General features: G+C 37.1%; 1 protein-coding gene across 1 annotated transcript in view; it reads right to left on the minus strand.

The window, feature by feature from the left end:
- Window positions 1–10205, minus strand: part of LOC123524657 (uncharacterized) — a 28973-nt gene extending 18768 nt beyond the window's left edge. Inside the window, exon 1 of the mRNA XM_045303001.2 lies at window positions 10116–10205. The gene's annotated coding sequence lies outside the window, so the exon portion shown is untranslated. The remainder of the gene's footprint in view (window positions 1–10115) is intronic.
- Window positions 10206–11894: the final 1689 nt, after the last annotated feature.

Below are 11894 nucleotides of genomic sequence, written 5' to 3' on the forward strand. Positions count from 1 at the left end.
CCCTATATCGCTCACCTGAGTTTAATTGCTTTCTTGAAAAAAATTCTTTGCTAAAGCTAAACAAATAACCCCATGGGGTGGGGTCAATTTGACCAAAGAGGTAATGATTTGAACAAATTTTGTAGAAGTCTACTAGGCAATGCTACATGTCAAATATCTAAGATCTAAGCCTTCTGGTTTATTTTTAGAAATTTTTTGAAGATTTTCCTATGTAAAATCAAGTGACCCCTGGGGTGGGGTCAATTTGAACCCCGGGGGTCATGATTTAAACAAATTTTGTAGAGGTCCACTAGGCAATGCTACATATGAAATATCTAAGGTCTAGGCCTTCTGGTTTATTTTGAAGATTTTTCTATGTACAATCAAGTAATCCCATGGGGCGGTGTCAATTTGACCCCGGGTGTCATGATTTGAATATATTTTGTAGAAGTCTACTAGGCAATGCTACATGTCAAATATCTAAGACCTAGGCCTTCTGGTTTATTTTTAGACAATTTTTGAAGATTTTCCTATGTAAAATCAAGTGACCCCTGGGGAGGGGTCAATTTTGACCTGGGGGTCATGATTTGAACAAATTTTGTAGAGGTCCACTAGGCAATGCTACATGTCAAATATCTAAGCTCTAAGCCTTCTGGTTTATTTTTAGAAATTTTTTGAAGATTTTCCTATGTAAAATCAAGTGACCCCTGGGGCGAGGTCAATTTTGACCCCGGGGTCATGATTTGAACAATTTAAGTAGAGGTCCACTAGGCAATGCTACAAGTCAAATATCTAAGCTCTAGGGCTTCTGGTTTTTGAGAAGAAGATTTTTTAAGATTTTCCTATGTAAAATCAAGTGACCCCCGGGGCATGGTCAATTTTGACCCTGGGGTCATGATTTGAACAAACTTGGTAGAGGTCCACTAGTAATGCTTCACACCAAATATCTAAGCTCTAGGGCTTCTGGTTTTTGAGAAGAAGATTTTTAAAGTTTTTACTTTTGGTTGCCATGGCAACCAGAATTCTGTATGGAATTCAATTCTTTGAACAATTTTTAAAGAAGACCATCCAAGGAACAACCCTGTGAAGTTTCATCAAAATTGGCCTGTTGGTTTAGGAGGAGATGTTGTTTAAAGGAAAGTGTGGACGGACGGACAGACGACGGAGTGATCACAATACCTCACCCTGAGCACTTGTGCTCAGGTGAGCTAAAAAGCAAAATAGGGTTATGGAACCTGCATAGTGCTTATCAGCTCATGACAGTGGACAAGTGTGTGAAGTTTCAATCCATTCCCACTAGTGGGTACTGAGATACCAGCTTAATACATATAAGAATTTAACCCAAAACTCCTAAGTTGAAAAAGGGGCATAATTTTGTAAAATGCGAAGTTGAGTTATTGACCCTTTGCACTGCATGTCATATCATGAAAGTGAACAGGTGTGTGAAGTTCCAATCCTTTCCCACTAGTGGATACTGAGATACCAGCTTACATACATAAACTTAACCAAAAAATTCTATGTTGAAAAAGGGGCATAATTTTGTAAAAAAGCAAAATAAAGTTATGGGACCTGCTTTGTGCATGTCAGATCATGACAGTGAACAAGTGTTTGAAGTTTCAATCCATTCCAATTAGTGAGTACTGAGATACCAGCTTACATACAAAACCTTAACCAAAAAATTCCAAGTTGAAAACGGGGCATAATTTTGTAAAAAAGCAAAATAGAGTTATGGAACCTGTGCAATGTAAGTCAGTTTATCACAATGAATAAGTGTGTGAAGTTTCAATCAATTCCCACAAGTGGTTGCTGAGATACCGCAGCTTACATATAAAAACTTAACCAAAGCGGTACGCGGACACGGACGCCAACGCATGGGCGAATCCAATAGCTCTACTATTCTATGAATATTCGAGCTAAAAACGATTGCTACATACTTATCAAAGTTATGGCCTGGGCAAGCTCTAAAACGATCTTTGACCCCTAACGGTGACCTTGACCTTTGAGATAGGAACCTGGGGTTTGCGCATGACACTCTGTCTCACTGAGGTTAACATTCATGCTAAATATAAACAAGATTGCTCCATGCATGTCAAAGTTATGGTCTGGACAAACAAATCCGGGCAGATGGACACACGCACTGACAGAGGGACGGACGCATGCACATACACCGAACAGCCATTTGGACAACTATGTCTTCGCTTCCGCAAGCGGGCTTGACAACAAGAGCTGTCCGTAAGACAGCCAAGCTCGACTATTCGAAATATTGTCACAGAAGCAGGAAATTATTACCCAAAATGTTAAATATCAAAAGAGTTTTAAGTTCGAAAGGGGACATAATTTGACCAAAATACATATCAGAGTTATGGGACTTGTTGCTATCAACTAGTTTTATAACCCCGAAGAAACATCTTAAGTTTCAATTCAATATCTGCATTAGTTTTGGGGATAGTAACTTGCATGTAAAACTTTAACCAGAATTTTCTAAGTCCAAAAGGGGGCATAATTTGCTCAAAATACATGTTAAGAGTTATGGAACTTGACCCAGTGAGGTTGGTAATTGACCTAGAAAAAGAATAAATAAGTTTCAAAGCTATATGCCTTTTGCTAACAGCTGTATGTACTTGCACGAAAAACTTTAACCAGGATTTTCTAAGTCCAAAAGGGGGCAAAATTTGCCCAAAATACATGTCAGAGTTATGGGACTTGGTGCTATCAACTAGTTTTATAACCCCGAAGACACATGTGAAGTTTCAATTCAATATCTGCATTAGTTTTGGAGATAGTAATTTGCATGTAAAACTTTAACCAGAATTTTCTAAGTCCAAAAGGGGGCATAATTTGCTCAAAATACATGTCAGAGTTATGGAACTTGACCCAGTGAGGTTGGTAATTGACCTAGAAAAAGAATAAATAAGTTTCAAAGCTATATGCCTTTAAATGACAGCTGTATGTACTTGCATGCAAAAACTTAACCAAGGTGTGATGCCGACGCCGACGCCAGGGTGAGTAGAATAGCTAGACTATTCTTCGAATAGTCGAGCTAAAAATTATAAGACATATCGTATATGTATTATTTCAAAGCGTAATTAACGCTAATACGCATCTTATCTGGAGCCTTGGTTAAGGTTTTGTGACCAGTTTTGCATTCAAGTGCTGAAACTGAAAAATGGAAAGTATTGATACAACAATAAACGAACAGTAAGGATGTGCACTAATCTTGATCCTTGCTTGTCTCAAAGACCTAACGTTGGTTTTCGCACAGCGGCCCTTATATATTTTTACTATCAGTACATTTTCAGAAGAGTTTTGTCTGTCATATCACCTGAGAAAGTCTCTATCGTAGAATAGTGGATTGCAGCAGAGCTAAATGACAATATGACTTTGGAAGAGGAACCATGGGTGGAGAAATCTATTGTTTATAGGTGGCCCAGTGGTCTAGTGGTAACACGTTTGACTGTCAATCCAGAAGTATGGGGTTTGAATCCCGGTCCAGGCACTGAGTGTCTCCAACCTAAACAAGAGCTCGTAGAACACGAAATGCCCACCTTGATGCATTCAGTAATTGCACAAGGAAAAGAAATCATTTGGTCACTGTGCACAAAAGTTCTACTGTTATTGGTCAATGTGACCTTGACCTTGGACCTATTGACCTCAAAATCAATAGGTGTCATCTGCTGGTCATGATTAACCTCCCTATCAACTTTCATGATCCTAGGCCAAAGGGTTCTTGAGATATCATCCAGAAACCGTTTAACTGTTCCAGGTCAATTTGACCTTGACCTTTGACCTACTGACCTCAAATCGATAGGGGTTACCTGCTGGTCATGACCAACCTCCCTATCAACTTTCATGCTCCTAGACGGAAGCGTTCTTGAGTTATCACCCCGAAACCGTTTAAGTGTTCCGGGTCACTGTGACCTTGACCTTTGACCTACTGATTTCAAAATCAATATGGGTCATCTGCTGGTTATGACCGTTCTCCCTATCAACTTTCATGATCCTAGGCCCAAGCGTTCTTGAGTTATCGTCCGGAAACGGATTGGTCGACCAACCAACCAACATCTGCAAAACAATATACCCCTCCTTCTTCGAAGGGGGCCATAATAAGTCATACTAAATTTACTCAACAGAATGATTATAGGCATCGTAACTGCATAGAGCACCATAAGATGATGCTACATACCAAATACCAAAGCCCTAGGCCCTGTGGATTTGGACAAGAAGATTTTCAAAGCTTTCCCCTATTTAAGTCTATCTAAACAATGTGACCCCTGGGGCGGGGCCAAAATTGACCCTAGGAGAATAATTTGAACAATTTTGATAGAGGACCACTAGTTGATGCTACATACCAAATATCAAAGCCCCTAAGGACCTGTGGTTTTGGACAAGAAGATTTTCAAAGATTTCCCTATATAAGTCTGTGTAAACCATTTGACCCCAGGGCGGGGCCATATTTGACCCTAGGGGGATAATTTGAACAACCTTGGTAGAGGACACTAGATGATGCTACATACCAAATATCAAAGCCATAGGATCTATGGTTTTAGACAAGATTTTTAAAGTTTTTCCTTTCGGTTGCCATGGCAACCAGAGTTCTGTATGGAATTCAATTCTTTGAACAACTTTTTAAAGAAGACCATCCAAAGAACATCCCTGTGAAGTTTCATCAAAATTGGCCAGGTGGTTTAGGAGGAGATGTTGTTGAAAGGAAAGTGTGGACTGACGGTAAAATTTCAGTGTTAAATGAAGAAAATTTGTCAAATTTGGCCAGGATTGGGGGCCCCCGTTCCTACGTCCCTATGAACCGAAGTGACCCAGGACCGTAGGCCCTTTATCCCCTCTAGTAGGTTTGCAGGTTTGTCAAACAAATTCAAGCCTCAAGAAATTTGCTGAACATCAAAATGTTGAAAACCAGTGGGAAATGAAAAAAAATGAAAACAACGAGAAATTTTGGAGAAACTATAATTATACTGTTTGCAGTTTGGTGGGCCCCATTGATAAAAATCCTGGACCCATAATAAACAGGTAAATAGTAAATAATAAATCACAAGAAACGTAATTTATTTAACTAATAAAATGATCCTTTATAATACAGTTTATTAAAGCTGGCTACCTTGACTTACATGTTCATAAACGATATGTATATATAAAGCCGGCTACCTAGCCACTGCCTTTTTATATACCTGTACTGTACACCCCTAATGTAGAACATCAGTCTATGTATCAGAAATTTTGTCATTGCTTGTCATATGCCATCAGTTATGGTTAATTTATTGTGTTGTTTATTAAACTTAGAGCCAAATGTTAATGAATAATGTCACACGCCTTTTATCCATCTGACTTGCTGAATTTCTAAGAATTTGTGGTTAATTACTCACTGAAGCGAAGTTGTAAATAAAACACTGAAAATATAACATTTCTTTGGCATAAATACCTTCCCTGACTCCATAAAATGAAAACTCCAGTTTTGACAGTCTGTTTACATCCTGAAAAATGGCAGCAGTTCAACTTCTAGTATTTGTCGCTCGCCCACCCACATTTTTCTTATGCATTGCGCCAAGTTGTGCTACATTTAAATTTGTGTTTAAATGCATTTTCATGAAGATTAGACCTCATAGGACATATGTTCCCTTTTCCAAACTTTTCTATTAGCTATTTTTTTATTTTTTTCCTCACCGAATGTAGGTCAACTTCGAGCTAGGTTTTCCCCACTACAGAGTTTGTAGTTCCCGCAATGTCTGGTATCATGTGAAAGCACCCTCTTTTTTCTCAAAAAGCACATGTTTCTCATGAATATTCATTTAATTCATTTATTTATTTATTTGAGTTTTACGGCGCACCAACACAGTATAGGTTATATGGCGCCAAACAGGACTATAAATTTTGGATTCACATCTCATTTACATCGAAATAAAAACATCGGCTATGGAATCAAAATAAAATATTCATTTAAAATTAACTGCAGTACATACAGCTATTTAAAGAAGGGCACTTTCATGTGATTTCAACATGGCGGCGCTCAAGAAAACAAAATAATCAAAAGGTCACGCATTTTTGAATGTAAAATATCGACACTTCCATCTTTCAGTAGTATAAAATCTTAATATGTCCTTTTTTATCAATACAAACAAATTTTATTTAAATAAAGCACAGTTAGCAAAATTACTGGCAATTAAAATGTCCAAGTATTTACATTGAGTCAGATAGTGATAAACAAGTGACGTCACTCGCTGACCTCCCTACCAATAGACAATTGTACAAATATGGCAATATCAAATAGAAAACTAGAATGTGTCTGAAGGACACAGGGTGTGTCCCCACTGGTACATTTGTCACAAATAAGGGGCAATAATTCAAATGTTTGCAGTCTTAAGGGGGTATAGCCTCAACAAACATTTTATGAAAACGATTCATTATTCTAGGCCATATTCTTTTTGAGCTATGAGCATCAAAAACAAAAAATCCACTATTTTGGCTATTTCAAGAGCCATAACTCTGTAATAAGCGCTATGATTCCCAAGAAGAATGCCAAGTGTGCAAGGTCACATCCCGATAAAGACTCAAGCGAGGTTTCATGAATTTACATCAAATACTTTTTGAGCTAGGCACATTATTAGGTGAAAATGTGCATTTTTGACTTTTTCAGGGGCCATAACTTTAAAAAAAGGGGGTAGAGCCAGCCAAACAAGAGCTGTCTGATGACAGCGCGCTCGACTATTCGAAGAATTGATTGAAGAATGGGGTCAAAATATTTCCACGGATATTCAGACAAAAGAAATAAATAGATTAGACAAACCATGTTCCTGTATTACTTTGATTTCGATAAGTCTTGAACTAAACGGCAATATATGAGGCAATTTCAAAGTCCAAAAAGGGCCATAATTCAGTCAAAATAGTTATGTACTCTTGCCTACAGATGGAAATCATAATGATAAACAAGTGTTCAAAGTTTAAAAGCCATATGTCAAATAGTTTTGAAAAAACATGGACTTGTATGAAAACAGAACCAATTTCAAAGTCCAAAAAGGGCCATAATTCAGCCAAAATAGATGACAGAGTTATTTTATCTTTCCTACAGATAGAGACTATTATACTAAACAAGTGATAAAAGTTTCAAAGCCATATGTCAAACACTTCACAAAAAATATGAACAGGTACGAAAAACTTAACAAAGATTTCTAAGTCAAAAGGGGCCATAATTAAGCCAAAATCCTTGATGGAGTTATGTACTCTTGCCTATAACTGGACATGGTGATGGTAAACAGATGCTGAAAGTTTCAAAGCTTTATCTGAAAAGACTTTGTCAAAATATGAACTGGTACAAAATATTAACCAAGATTTCTAAGTCGAAAGGGGCCATAATTCAGCCAAATCCCTGATGGAGTTATGTACTCTTGCCTATAACTGGCCATGGTGATGGTAAACAAGTGTTGAAAGTTTCAAAGCTTTATCTTAAAAGACTTTGTCAAAATATGAACTGGTACGAAAAACTTAACCATGATTTTTAAGTCAAAAGGGGCCATAATTCAGCCAAAATCCTTGATGGAGTCATGTGCTCTTGCCTATAACTGGCCATGATGATGGTTAACAAGTGTTGAAAGTTTCAAAGCTTTATCTCAAAAGACTTTGTCAAAATGTGGACTGGTACGAAAAACTTAACCAAGGTGTGACGCCGACGCCATGGTGAGTAGGATAGCTCTACTTATTCTTCGAATAGTCGAGCTGAAAATAAGAGGTGCACAAGTTTATATCATGATAAAGACTCATGCAAGTTTTCATCCATTTATATCATATACTTTTTGAGCTAGGTGTGTTACAAGGTGAAAATGTGCATTTTTGACTATTTCAGGGGCAATAACTCTGGAAATAGGAGGCGGAGGCAGTCAAAAAATAGGAGGTGCACAAGTTTATATCATGATAAAGACTCATGCAAGGTTTAATCAATTTATTTGAAATACTTTGTGAGTTAGGCACGTCACAAGGTGAAAATGTGCAATTTTGACTGTTTCAAGGGCCATAACTCTGGAAATAGGGGGCAAACTCAGATGAAAAATAGGTTTATTTTTCTTTCAAACAAAATTAATTTCATATAAATTTAAAAGTATTTTGACCGGTGTCGATGTAAACTCTACTTTCGTTTTCCATCCACCTCAAAATTGACCAACAAAATTTTTTTTTTCCCCCAGGATTTTGGACTAAGATCGGGGGTGCGCATTATACACGGGTGCGCATTATACATGGGTATCTACGGTGCTTTTTGACCCCAGATGACCCATAATCAAACTCAATGTAGACTTTATCAAGGCAATGTTTCTGACCAAATTTCATGAAGATCAATTCAAAAATACAGCCTCTATCGCATACACAAGGTTTTTCTTTGATTTGACCTAGTGACCTAGTTTTTGACCCAGATGACCCATTTTCGAACTCGGCCTAGATTTCATCAAGGTATTCATTCTGACCAAATTTCATGAAGGTCAGTTGAAAAATACAGCCTCTATCGCATACACAAGCTAAATGTTGACAGACGACAGACAGACACAGGTTTTTTTTTTTTATTCTATAGCAGCAGCCGAATATCGGCCTCGTCCCTCAGCCGAGGATTTCCCCGACAGCCAAGGATTTCCCCTACCGCAGTCCGAAATTCCCCTACGTCCGAAATTCCCCCCTCCGAAATCGTAAACAAAGCAAGGGAGATTACTCCGTTAGTTCATATTGATGCTTTACGATACTGTTTTACAACATCATCGGTTCCTGGTACCAAGCGTAGAAAAACTAAAATATCAGAGTCATTTTCGAAGGTAAACGGGGATTGTTAAAAAAAACTTCTTTTTTCATCGGCAAAAAACGTAAGTATATGTCTCATATTACGACATACTTTGTAAGTTTGCGGCATCCGTGACCGTCAACAAACAACAACAACAACACACAGTAACAAACATGTCTCATAACTGGAAAAGTTATAAGAAGAAGATAAAGTCAACAAGTCAAAAATGCACAATTAAATCCTTCTTCCAGCCTGCATTAGTGACCTTTAAATATTCAATGAATTCTTTCTTGTATACGCTAAATTGAGCATTTCAACTCTCCCCACCCACCTTGTTACAATGATAAGTGAACAGTGTGTATAGTTGCTAAAGGTTGCAGGATTATGTAATAAAAACATAGTTTAAAGTGTTTGTTATGCATAATTGTAACCCCCCCCCCCACCCTGAGTGAAAAAAATCCCCCAAAATTGCTCGTTGCACGTTATTTTCTTCCCCCAATGACAGGCTGGGGCCCCTTCCCCCAGTCGTAAAAAAACAACCTGAGACAGATGACAGACAACAGACGCCAGATGCCGGACATCGAGTGATCAGAAAAACTCACCTGAGCATTGCTCAGGTGAGCTAAAAATCCAAAAAAGTCATAATATACTGGTCAGACTTACTTGCTCTCATAAATTAGACATATATATATTTTAAAATATTCATGTAGAAACTTCAAATGGGTTGAATATAAGTTATTAACTCATAATTTGAAATAAGAGACTTAAATCTTCGAAAAATCAAGTGACATGTGCTAGGAGAAAAATCAAGTGACATGTGCTAGGAGAAAAATCAAGTGACATGTGTGAGGCGATATCTACCCTGACACCGGTTTCACTACACAACAGACTGCCGATAATACTAAATTGCAGAAAACACAAAATATACAGTCATAAAATGTCAGCAAGGTAAATTATCAGATATGTAATAATTACAAATTCTTTGTTAACGTACCAGAAAATGTTCCCAAATGATTTTCATTGGGGATTTCCTAACAGAAATATGCAGAATAAGTGACAGTCAGAAGTTATCAAGCTGTCCTGAAACGTCCTATTATCTGGACTACCGGAGAGCTCTCCACCGTCTCTGAAATATATGAAAGTATCCCTCCATTCACCACCCTCAAGACAATACCCCCTTAGACACCCCACATTCTGCATTATAGTTGTTGGCTTTTGAGCCAATTCTAGCCATATATAATATAGCTAGATTTAGCTTATATTATTACCCAATATAACACAAGACACAAACTGCACCAGCTCTCATCACCCTGTTCAAATTCTACTTGTATACTGTACTTTACACTTTAAGGCATACCAGTTTACTTACATTCTACAATCTCGATTTTATTGCGCATTCTACATTTGAAACATTCAGAAATCTATTTCATATTCGCACATGTAAAATTTACAAATGGCGTATGTCGGCCAAGGGGAAATAACTCAAATTTATGAGTATTTCTAACAAAATTTACTCATTCCCTTTACCATACCGTAAGCGTAATGCGGAAACAAAATAACTGTATGATGGTAATTATACATGCTTTGCATGAAAAATAAACGAGGAATAACAAGTATCTAGTTACAAATTGACAGCGACATATATAAGGCCAAGACAATGTGTTTAATGTCTAAATATATTATTGAATTAATTATTATTATTATTCGTCACCTCAACGCAAGAAGTGGATAACTGCATTGACTTAAAGAAGGACTTATTCACTTTTTGCGCCAAGGTGACGTATTATTTACCAGATTTTTTATATAGTCTGTTTCACTGATCTGTCTTATCGAATACAGTAGTAGTATGTAGTATCTAACGCGTGGAAGAGTCTAATTTTTTATAGCGCTCTTTTCATCTATAAAATAAACGTTCAAAAGCGCTAATGTAGTATAGTATGCACAATAGGTCACAATAGCGTCAATAGTTTTCCCTATATATTCTATATTAAACTGACCTTTTTCAAAGAGCTACCAAACATAGCTAGACCCCATATAGCAGACATGCGTTGGCCCAACGTTGGGCCAACGGCAAACTCTTCGTTGGCCCAACGAAGATTTCCAACGTTGGCCCAACGCCATTTTGCTAATTGGCGCAATGTTGGCCCAACGGTTGGTACACCGTTGGCCCAATGACTGGTATCCTACACTCATCGTTGGCCCTCCATTGTGCCAACAACTGATATCCTACACTCATCGTTGGCCCTCCATTGGGCCAACATTATTTTTTTCGTCTATTATGATTGGTCCAACGTTGGGCCAACTCTGTTTCTTTGTTGGCCAAAGATGGATGCCAACGCTATCCCAACGATTACAAAATTGAAAAAAGTCTAAAACTAGCATTATTTAATACATGTTTTATTTTCAAATAGTTGTGATTTTGTTAACATTTAACAAAAAGAAACCTTACATTTATTTAAAGTTTGTTTGTAATTTTCCTGAAGAAATATAACAGGATATTTCATCACTACAACATGTAAATTATTGATTCCAGTCTTTTATAAATCTAAATATTTTTCTTTTTTCAGTCACGGATTAAATCCTACTAAAGTGAATTACTGTCTGTATATTAACTCATTATATATCCAAGTTCTGTTTGTTTGTTTTCTTTTCTCACTGAAGTTGCAGCTTTTTATATTTTTTTTTCCTGTGCACCACAGTACTAGGCACTCCATTATTACTCTCTTGAACAGGACCCTGTAAAAAATCATAATTTTGATTAAACCATCTACGTCAAATTGATAACAATAACTAAAGAAATGCACATAAACCTCTGGACATAAACTTGCGTAAAATGTATGAAATCAGTTTTTGTTTTTGTTGTTGTTGTTTTTTTTCAATACTTTTTTCACAATTTTTCCAAGGTAGTAGATTTGAGATAGTTCAAAATATCATTACAGCTGCAGATAAGTTTTAAGTTTAATTAGCCCAAATTTATGTAACTACGAATTGGTGCAGAGAAGTGTTTAATTATTAATTAAATATTGCATGTTACACCTACAAAACGTGTATACCTGTGGGGGCTTGTGATAAAACAGTGACCTGTAAAATATACAATTATATTATTACTACTAATGGGCCAAAGTTGGGCCAACGATGTTTTCTCTGT

This window comes from Mercenaria mercenaria, chromosome 3 (genome assembly GCF_021730395.1).
Source record: "Mercenaria mercenaria strain notata chromosome 3, MADL_Memer_1, whole genome shotgun sequence".
In the NCBI taxonomy this organism is placed as follows: Eukaryota; Metazoa; Mollusca; class Bivalvia; order Venerida; family Veneridae; genus Mercenaria; species Mercenaria mercenaria.